The sequence below is a fragment of the Littorina saxatilis genome, linkage group LG12 (assembly GCF_037325665.1).
Source record: "Littorina saxatilis isolate snail1 linkage group LG12, US_GU_Lsax_2.0, whole genome shotgun sequence".
Lineage (NCBI taxonomy): Eukaryota > Metazoa > Mollusca > Gastropoda > Littorinimorpha > Littorinidae > Littorina > Littorina saxatilis.
Genome location: NC_090256.1, coordinates 76,220,732 through 76,232,372, shown reverse-complemented (window position 1 = coordinate 76,232,372; position 11,641 = coordinate 76,220,732). Strand labels below are relative to the sequence as shown.

General features: G+C 41.0%; 1 protein-coding gene across 1 annotated transcript in view; it reads left to right on the top strand.

Annotated features, from left to right (window-relative positions):
- Positions 1-11,641, top strand: part of LOC138982795 (secretin receptor-like) — a 123,274-nt gene that overhangs the window by 27,487 nt on the left and 84,146 nt on the right. The gene's annotated exons all lie outside the window — the stretch shown is intronic.

The following is an 11,641-nucleotide window of genomic DNA, read 5'->3' as shown; positions in this document are numbered from 1 at the left end:
ATGCTAAGGACGGGGGTGTTTTTCCTACCTCGGAGGAATTTCTTGTTTTATTACACTGTTGTGTGTCTGTCCGTTCTTCTGGCTGACTGTCTGCCCTTGTCTCACTGTCACCGATTGTGTGTGTGTGTGTGTGTGTGTGTGTGTGTGTGTGTGTGTGTGTGTGTGTGTGTGTGTGTGTGTATGTGCGCGTGTGTGTGCGTGCGTGCGTGCGTGCGAGCGTGTGTGTGTGTGTGTGTGTGTGTGTGTGTGTGTGTGTGTGTGTGTGTGTGTTCGTGATTATATGCATTGTCTACACTGACACAATTACATAAACATTCAGTTATTTCTCAATTTATTTATCTAATTTTTAATCTATTTGTCGGTTTATGTATGTGTTCTTTAAAATGTTTAGCTCGGTTGGGGCGCAAGTACAAATGTAAGATGGACAGAAAACAATTACACTCACATCAGGTCACCATATCTTTTCCTCCCCGAATCCTCCCTAAATCATTTAAACATTCGAAGCTGCTTTCTACGTTTGGTTCTACATCATCTTTCGTGCATCAAAATCATAGAGTAATCGTTCACATGTGGAAAAACTGATTGCAACATTTCCGTTATTTTTTGTTTTGGAACCATTAATGTTTACGACATTACTGTGTTTCAAATCAAGAGGTAGCATTGACCAGCAGCATCTGACGTCAACAGTAGGAATTAACACATTTTGCAACTAAGCATTTTTTTTTGGGGGGGGGGGGGGAGGGGGGGAGGGGGGGATTATTTTATTTTATTAAACAGATTACCTTTACGTCTGCATGGTAAGAATTAATGTATTCAAATTGCTGATTGTAAATTGTCTTCAGTGTGGGTTCGATTTCACGTCGAAATGGAACATTATTCAGCTGATTTCATGTGTAACTGTGCTTTTTGTTCTATTTTATTCCTCTTACATGCAGTCTTGTTCAGGCGTGACCATTTCATATTGGTTGATTTGTTAACACATTCACAGTAGAATCTTAGCAGTTTAGTCAGTAGTGATTTGGGTTGAAAGTATTGTAACCCATGTTCAAGTTTCAGTCTCCATCAAAGAAAGAAAAAACCCACGCAAAGCCCTATTTTGTGTGTTATATTTGGCCTTAACACTACTTAAACTTACAGAAAAAAAATCAATGCAAAAAACAGTTTAACTACTTCCTCCTCAGTCGTAGTCTACAGGCTTTAGCCCAGAACAATTAAAGCCCCAGTCTACGTCAAATGGTTTACAGAACGATTTAAATCTTCTCATGAAAAACAAGAGGCGAAGCCTTCAAGGCTCCCGTAAGAAATCAACAAACAGTAACATAACACAAACTCACTCACTCCGTAACACACACACACAAACACACACACACACACACACACACACACACACACACACACACACACACACACACGCACACACACACACACACAGTTAAAACTAACGCATCATATCAACTCCATGTATAATTTTCAAAAGAAGGCAAACAGATAAAATGACTAGGGTAATAGGTTAGGTACCTGCCATGTGGGCACTTTTTCCACTGCTGTCCTCAGTCCTATACTTTTCATCAAGACTTGTCACCATGCCGAGTAGATCTAAATTCGGAAGTCTTCATGTGGCTGAGGCATATATCTGACATAGCGTCGATCTTGTTGTAGGTTAACCTCCTTTCTGAAACAAATGGCAAAATGCGATTAGTTATGATGACTACAACCTACACAAATATAAACAGTGTTTTGAAACAGAATAGTCAGGTTATACAAGCCACTTTACCTATGCAGCATGGTAACCCTACAATATGCGAAACATGTCGACTGCAGCAGCCTGGTTCTTAAAATAATTCTGACGGTCAACACAGCCAGAAATGCCAACAAAGACAAGAAAGCTGTGGCAAGGTAAGCTTACCAAACGTTACATAGCGAATCATATGATAGTGCGTAAACAGCAAACAGTAGATCTACAATCAAAGAGAGGATCGAGTCTGGAATGAAACGCGATACAGATCTAGCATTCAAAAACTGTCTTTCACGTTCAAGGAAGTTGTTGCAAAGTACTTAAGACTTACTAAATTGTACAGACAAAACCATGACAGTGCATGTTTTGAATCTGAGGAAAAAATCGTGATCATTTTGACTTTGAGAACAGATTCATTCCGTTTCCTTATATCTGCATGTTCAAGTAAATGGTGGACAGTTTTTTTCGGGCAGAGTAAACTTAACTTGAGACTCTACTGCAAGTCTTGAAATTCACATAAATCGAACCACGAGCAAAGACATCCAAACATTACAGGCACTTTAGATCAACTCATTTCACTAGAGGTGACTGCCTAGCACTGTGTTTGACATCCGTGTCTGCTGAAATAAAAAGAAATTAAAACAAAACGGATTAACAGTAGGTGACACGTTATCAGAGTGGGAGACACTAGATCTGTCTCTGAACTTACCGGGATACGGCTGCAAGATCGACACTGACTGCCGCGCTTTCGACAGCTCTTCCTCGCGTGGACATTGGAAACACGCTGTGCAGATCAAATTGTAGGAAATCTCCCTTTGGTATCTTCTTTATTTACTTTTCTGGAGCTTAGAAACCGAACAACATGAAATCGTCTTCCCCGGCGAATCGGCGAGGTGAGAACTGGACCACAATCCTTCGCGCGACCCCTGACCTGATCTTGACACCTGACCTGCCGTCTACATGCCAAACACGACACAAATCAGTCAACTGCTTGTACCCCTTCAAAACCCCCCACCACCCGTTTTCTTTGGATACACGCTTTAACTACACACATGCCGACACAATGTTGATCATTGCTTCAATAATTTGAAGATGGTGCTTGAAAATTAACCACGTGAAATGAGTATTTCGGTGTTTCGCCAAAAATGTTAAAGTTTCTACCACAGACATACACACATACATGCATACATACGCACGCACGCACGCACAGACAGACAAAGTTTACCATCGCATAGGCTACACTTACGTGAGCCAAAAAAGCAGTTCTAACCTTATGGAACACACTTGCAATAGCATTTAATAGCATTAAATGAAACAGTTCGTTTGAGTGGCTATTTGGCTTGCGTAAACCACACACCAGTTTTTGTGGTTTATCTAACGCTTCAGCCATCATGGACCAGTGTGATCCACTTTGGGTTTTTTCACAATTTAGCCGTCAGTTTGTGATTTCAATGCGACTCGCTGTATCTGCAATAGCACGTGTTATTGTGTACCTCTGAATCTAAAATGCAACAAACGGCTGCGAGTCACACGAACTTATTGGCGGCGTGTGGATTCAAATTCGTCTGCTTGGGCAAAGACGACCTTGCGTGACCTGTTTCTGGGCTCCCTTTTTTCAAAATGTTAAAACTTCGAGTTGTACTGATCTTGTCTTGATAAAAAAATAATTCTTTTATGATTTAAGAAAGTTTGTGTAACAAGTTGTCAATAAATTTATTATTTAGATTTAAAAAAATTAGGTCTAGCGCAAAAGTCCGATTTGTCTAATGGTAAATCCGGCTGGCCGCGCAAAAATACATTCTTTGAAAACTGCTCGCTCTTTACGAAGGGCACCTAGGATGTTCTCAAGCGGTGAGTGCTAAAACGAAAGGGTGTTTGTACTGTGTGTAAAAGCCTGACAGTGTTTGTGACCAGAAACTGATGGCTTACGTGAATCTGAGTCTGCCTTGAACTGATTGCATTATTTTAAACCCACGCTTTTGCAACCGCGTTGACGTCAAATGCGTGTCACCGACATTCGCTCTCTACAAAAAGAGAGTGATTGTATTTTAACACAAATAAAATAATAGTTTGTATAATCCCTGTGCGTATTCCATGATGAGTTTTAATGCGATGCTGCGATGCTAGAGTACCCAATCAAATAAGGTTTTCTTCCCTCGGGTTGCCTTTTAAAACGTCAGATGTAACTTGATAACTTCTTGATCTCAAGATTGTATGTTGAACCTTCCTCCCAGCGCTTAGTGGCGTTTCTTCACAGAAACTTCCGGGAATACTTTGCCTTCTCCCTTCCCCCCCCCCCCCCCCCCCCCCGTTTTCATCTGCCACTGAGACACCCTCACCCCCCCCAAAAAAAAAAGTACATTTACTTAAACTTACATGTTGCATGTCTTAGACGTAATGTTCTCTTCCCACGCGCTTTCGTCCGAATAATTTAAATGCTGTTAAGATACTACATGGTAGAACTTACAGGGTGCCCGCTCCCACTCTCATTTTTGACTCACATGCGAAGCAAAAGTGAGTCTATGTACTCACCCGAGTCGTCCGTCCGTCCGTCCGTCCGTCCCGGCGTCCGTCCGTCCGTCCGTCCGTCCGGAAAACTTTAACGTTGGATATTTCTTGGACACTATTCAGTCTATCAGTACCAAATTTGGCAAGATGGTGTATGATGACAAGGCCCCAAAAAACATACATAGCATCTTGACCTTGCTTCAAGGTCAAGGTCGGAGGGGCCATAAATGTTGTCTAAAAAACAGCTATTTTTCACATTTTTCCCATTTTCTCTGAAGTTTTTGAGATTTAATACCTCACCTATATATGATATATAGGGCAAAGTAAGCCCCATCTTTTGATACCAGTTTGGTTTACCTTGCTTCAAGGTCAAGGTCACAGGAGCTCTTCAAAGTTGGATTGTATACATATTTTGAAGTGACCTTGACCCTGAACTATGGAAGATAACTGTTTCAAACTTAAAAATTATGTGGGGCACATGTTATGCTTTCATCATGAGACACATTTGGTCACATATGATCAAGGTCAAGGTCACTTTGACCCTTATGAAATGTGACCAAAATAAGGTAGTGAACCACTAAAAGTGACCATATCTCATGGTAGAAAGAGCCAATAAGCACCATTGTACTTCCTATGTCTTGAATTAACAGCTTTGTGTTGCATGACCTTGGATGACCTTGACCTTGGGTCAAGGTCACATGTATTTTGGTAGGAAAAATGTGTAAAGCAGTTCTTAGTGTATGATGTCATTGCTAGGTTTAGCTGAAGGTCAAGGTCATGTAAAGGTCAAGGTCAAGCATGTGAGTCGTATGGGCTTTGCCCTTCTTGTTGTCATTCAAATTGTATTTAATTTCCATGCAAATTATGGAAAACCGCTAGAAAATGACGAATTCATCAATTTCGAGCGATAGGACAATAAAGTATTACTAGTCTCTCCTTGTGGTTGCTTGGACGTTCTCCCCCCTCCCCCTCCCGCCCGACCGACACCCTCTTCTTTTTTCTCTTCTGCAAATTTTTCTGTTCTTATTTAGTTCCCCATCCCATTTCTTCAATTTGTTCTTTTGGTTTATTTTTGTTATGTCCACCATTATGAACATGTGTGTAACTTAGTATTGTTCTGGTCACGTAATTATAAACATTTGCTTGAGTGTGTGTCCTAGTAGTTGTATGTTTTGAATTGATTTTCATACGACAAATTTTGAATACAATTTTGTTTAAACAAAACACCCTCCCCTACTTTTACAGCACTGACGAGTATTCCCACCACTTTTGGTGGATATCTTCTGCGTAGTCGTCCTCTCTGGCTGGCTCTCTGTCTTTCTCTCTGTCTGTCTCTGTTTCTGTCTGTCTGGATCTCAGTCTATCTCTGTCTGTCTGTCTGTCTGTCTGTCTGTCTGTCTGTCTGTCTCTCTCTCTCTCTCTCTCTCTCTCTCTCTCTCTCTCTCTCTCTCTCTCTCTCTCTTCTTGTCTATCTATCTGTCTGTCGGTCGGTCGTTATGTTTGGTTTCGTTCAAAGCGTGTCTCTCTTTTCCTCCGTTCAATGTACCCTCCCTCCCCCTCCTTAATTTCTTTTTCTTTCTCATTCAGTCACGACTTACCCCCCCCCCCCCCCCCCTTTCTTCAATTCCCACCTGGTCGTCTGAACATTGTGAAAAGGCCGCGAAGATAAAGACTGATGACGAAATCTCGCAATTTCACAGACAAATCCCCATAACTCTGCCCGAATGTCACCGCGAGTTTTCCCCCTTGAGGTTTGGACACTGAATAAAGACGTGGGGGTAAAATCGATGAGTTGAGGAGCTGTAATGGGCGGGAGTGGAGGGGGAGAGAGAGAGAGAGAGAGAGAGAGAGAGAGAGAGAGGGGGGGTGGGGGTGATGGGGAGGGGGGAGTTTTGAGGGTATGATTTATTGTCTTGCACGGGTAAACGACAATGATGAAGGCTTTTGTCGTTGCTTTTCGTTGGCTGTAGTTTGACAATTTCACAGAACAGCTATACTGAAAGGCATAAATTCTGCAAATAGTGCATTGAACGATTTTGCTCTCAAACGAAAATCAGATTGAACCTGTAATTTGTAGTTGACATCTTGAGTGTCGGAGCAAATGTTTCATGCTGTCAGCGTGCGCTTTGCAGTATTGCTGATCCAGCCACAGCTCACTGTGCTGATAAAGACCATGGGCTGAACGGGAGACAATAACGTACAAGAAAAATGTTCATTCAAAATGAACAGCGTCGATGCAATGTCCACCAAAGATTTATTTTGGGAAGTGTTAAAGGTTAGGGTCAAAAGTTAATGAATTGCATGTTGTGCTGGATATATAAATTGTTTATTTCAGTCAATGCTTGATTCATAAGTACATTTTTCAGCATGGTGCATCTACAGGAGGGTGCTCCAACAACGATGCATAGTGCCAACATTTAGCGCAAACTTTTCACAACAGTGCATTATTACCACAAAGCGCATACAGCGATTATATAGTAGCAAGTTGCACTAAACATTTGAACAAAATGCATTTTGTTCAAATGTTAACAGCACAGCACCAAGTTTTGCATAAGTGCACAACAGCACTGACCATTTCACAAAAGTGCATAACAGCTGTGACAATTTTACAAAAGTGCATTGACCATTTCAGGCAGATGGCTAACATGCAGATTTCGCTTTTGTCTGTCTTTCTTTGAAAAGTAGGCATGTTCAAGATCGATGAAGTCATGAGCAATTGGGTTAGATGACAGAAAAGATTCAAAAACGTCAGATTCAGTTAGATGACAGAAAAGATTCAAAAACGTCAGATTCAGTGTTTTGGGCACTGTTGAACAGGAACATTCTCTCCTGTTCAACAAATGTGGGTTCAATTCAAAAGCAACATTGTCACAGATAGGCTAGTGTTACATTTCTGTAAAGTTTCAAAAACATCTTCCATGTTTTGGTTACTGTTGAACAGAGGCATATTTTCCTGTTCAAAAAAGTCTGACACAAATTGTCGTAGTTGTGGGTTAAGGTTCGATCTATACTGTCCTTCAAACGAGTCGTAGAACCGTCATTGTCACAGATAGTGTTACATTTCTGTTTTACATTCAAACGAGTCGTAGAAGTAGTAGTACATTTGCGTTTGGTTGTTTTTATATTTAGTCAAGTTTTGACTAAATATTTTAACATCGAGGGGGAATCGAAACGAGGGTCGTGGTGTATGTGCGTCTGTCTGTCTGTCTGTGTGTGTGTGTGTGTGTAGAGCGATTCAGACTAAACTACTGGACCGATCTTTATGAAATTTGACATGAGAGTTCCTGGGTATGAAATCCCCATACGTTTTTTTCATTTTTTTGATAAATGTCTTTGATGACGTCATATCCGGCTTTTCGTGAAAGTTGAGGCGGCACTGTCACGCCCTCATTTTTCAACCAAATTGGTTGAAATTTTGGTCAAGTAATCTTCGACGAAGCCCGGGGTTCGGTATTGCATTTCAGCTTGGTGGCTTAAAAATTAATTAATGACTTTGGTCATTAAAAATCTGAAAATTGTAAAAAAAAATAAAAATTTATAAAACGATCCAAATTTACGTTTATCTTATTCTCCATCATTTGCTGATTCCAAAAACATATAAATATGTTATATTCGGATTAAAAACAAGCTCTGAAAATTAAATATATAAAAATTATTATCAAAATTAAATTGTCCAAATCAATTTAAAAACACTTTCATCTTATTCCTTGTCGGTTCCTGATTCCAAAAACATATAGATATGATATGTTTGGATTAAAAACACGCCCAGAAAGTTAAAACAAAGAGAGGTACAGAAAAGCGTGCTATCCTTCTTAGCGCAACTACTACCCCGCTCTTCTTGTCAATTTCACTGCCTTTGCCATGAGCGGTGGACTGACGATGCTACGAGTATACGGTCTTGCTGAAAAATGGCATTGCGTTCACTTTCATTCAGTGAGTTCGACAGCTACTTGACTAAATATTGTATTTTCGCCTTACGCGACTTGTTTCTTTTAGATTCCTGTCACTCATACTAGCAGTATTGATTGAGGTACATAAATCTGTTGATGTACAGGGATGACTTGTTTGTAATGAATCCTTGTTTCCTCCACATTGAGTTTGCATTGCAGTTGGACAGAAATGAACAGGTGTTAATTGATAAACACATTGATAATGGCTTTTGAGAAAATCAATCAATTCTGCAAAGGAATTAACTTGATGACATCAAAACTGCAGCGCCATTTGAAGAATGGTTACCATTTCTGTTTCTTTGATGGGAATCAAACAAATAAAAACATTGACTATCCAAGTTACCATGAATGGCAATAGTTGACTCCTGAAAAGTAGCAAGGATATAATTTGAGACGATAAACGCCTGATGCAATCCCTCCTCAAGGTCAGTCAACTCAAAACCTTCATCATTCGCAACATCAGTAGGCAACACAGCGGGATTCGTATGTCCAGAAATCATGTCGAAAAAATATTACATTTCAAAAGCATGTCCAACCACAGTTGTTGGCAAGTGTTCGTGTCCGAAGTAGCCTTCAGTGTGTGTATATGTATTCATGTGACAGAGAACGTGACCTCATTGTTCAATCCTCTCTCTCTCTTCTTTCTCATTCGAACGCACACACGCAAGAACGTAGCCTACGCACGCATGCACGCGCACGCACACACACACACACACACACACACACACACACACACCCCGCTGACGCACACGGCAAACCACGCACACACACACTGACTGTCGGCAAGCATCTCTTTTTGTTTTCTTTACCTTTGCTTATTGTGTTTTCGATATTTGTGTTTATTTTTTGCTTGACTTATCTGTTTTATTTTAATGTTTGCTATCCACATCGTGTGATAAATGTTTCTTCTCAGTCTCCGAGTCAGTTTAGTTTCTGCACGCCGCTTTGGTACTCCTTGTTTTTCTAACTGGTGTATTGTGCGCGACTGATTTGCGGATTTATTTTTATTCCTTTCATATGCAGTTGAAGTGTTGTGGGTGTTATTGTCTGTATATGCTATGTTGCGTCTGTGTATGCCTACAAGAATTTTGGGTGTAATGTGCCTGTGGTCTGCTCGCAGTCGAGCACAGAAAACATGGCGGCGCCCTGTGGCAAATTCGTGGAAAGTCTTCCCGACCGCAGATACCAGCGTCGTCCGCGACGCTGGAAAAAAAAGATAGTGTATGGCCCTATGAAATGCAACTGGCTGTTTGGCTGTATCAGATATCGCAATCATGCCACGACTTGATGAAGGAGAGAGACTCAGCAAGCGATTGGGATGCTTAGAGCTGGCCAAAGCATTGAACGTGATGAACACTGAACGTTTTCCGAAATCATTGCGCTTAGACTCAGTCACTTTTTTTGAAAAATTGTCATTTCATGATGTTCTATTCAAAATCAATAAAGCGAAGGTTTATAAACACTAAAATGGCCAATAAATAAAATATTCAAACATTGAAAACATTCACCACCGAGTTGATTTTTTTTGATTTTTTAAAGTTCAGTTTGCGGAATTTATGCCTCTCGGTATATAACTTGAAGCTATGCATACATTTGAAGGTTGTGCCTTTTTGACTTGTTCTTCTGCCTTTGCTTGTTTTTGATTGGTACATTTGACAGTTGCCACAATCCACCATTTTAATGCGATAGTTAGTGACAACAAGAAGTTCTCAATATATTTAGAGAAAAACTGTAGCGTCGGTCTAAACAAATTGCGCAATTATTTCTTTGCAAACGATTTTGCTCACCTCATATTTTTCCACGCTTTTAAATGAGATAAGATCATGCCACCACTTGTAAACATACCTAAAATCAGCCGCCTCATTGCATTCTGCGTTGAGTGGCAGTAGGTTTTTGAAATTAATTTCTTAAAAACCACTTTTTAAGAAATTAGATCATACAAAACTGTCCTACCCGCATAGCAGCCTGACCGTTGATTTTTGGCACGTGTCAACTTGAATCGGATTTTATAGTCATGTTGCCCCCCCCCCCCCCCCCCCCCCGCACATATGACTGGATTTTGTGATATAGGGGCCTAGGCCTACGATAGATGAATGGAAGGAAGATGGCCTAAAGCGTTTTGCACTTCCCTCAGAACTGACGTTTTAACCGTCCTACATTGGATAATCAACTCCAGTAAATCATTCATCAATGTATTGTAAAAAGACAACGTCAGTTTTTTGTTCACAGCGTTTTACCACCTACTGGCAATTTCGTTATCACGATTTTAGCGCTTGCGACAGACTCTAAACAAACGAGTTTGCGGAACGATGCCAGATTTTCTCCTCATCTTGGGAGTATTAGCGACGATTTGCTGCCGTATCAGCCTCACCGCTGGGGTTTTAACGGCGGATGCCGAACGCCGTAAAACAACCACGTCGCCCCAAAGACGTTTGATCAGTGTTTCGCTCTGTGCCGGGTAGCAGCATCAAAAATTATTGCCTGCTAATTTCGATCATCAAACACCAGAGGCGACTTCTGAGCCTGGTAGCAACCCAGCAACGGTGTGTTGAAGAGTTGGGCATCGGCCTTTAATTGTGTGGTAGCAGCACGCGCTAGGTTTACTTTCTCTTTGTGTGTGTGATTTGGGGGTGGGGTGGGGGTGTTGTGTGCGTGTGTGTGTGTGTGTGTGTGTGCGCGCGGTTCGTCGAGGGATGAGGTGATTTTTGTGCTTTGAGTCAGCGGCCGATTACGTCAAAATGTCCACTCCACGACCTCATCGCCACTTTTTCCGACGTGGCGTGCACAATAAAGTTACGTGCCCGCCGCTGGGTGGGAACTAAGCGCTGGGTCGGATTGGTTGAACTAGAGATTTGCTTGTGAATTCAACAAATCCGAACAAGTGGTTTACATCCAGTTGGGCATTTGGTGTACTCACCACCAGCTTGGCGTCACAAGTAAGGGAGATAATTGGGTTGTGGATTGCACATTCTAACGTTATCGCCCAACTGTAAACACGAAAACATCTTCATCGAAGCAAACACACAGGGGAATATACTCTTATTCAGCTTAAGCCACCATCAACACACACATCTCTACCCTTTTTTTCAAACAGTTCCAAAAAGAAAGGGGACAAAAATAAAGAAACACCGAAACAAAGAAAAGAACAATGATAACAAAGACAGAAAGAAAAGTACGACGATTTAAGCAATTATTTATAACGTCCAACGTAAAAGTAAGCCAGAGAAATGAATCGTCAAGTGTTGATAAAATAACACCCACGTAGTTTATTTGCACTGACGATTTTTTGTGTAGTTCCTGAATCGGTCCTGATACAATTGTAAACATGAATTGAATAACAAAGAAATGAAAATAAACAAATCAAAAAAACAAATCAAAGTCACACGTGCGAGTGTGTGTGTGTGTGTGTGTGTGTGTGTGTGTGTGTGTGTGTGTGTGTGTGTGTGTG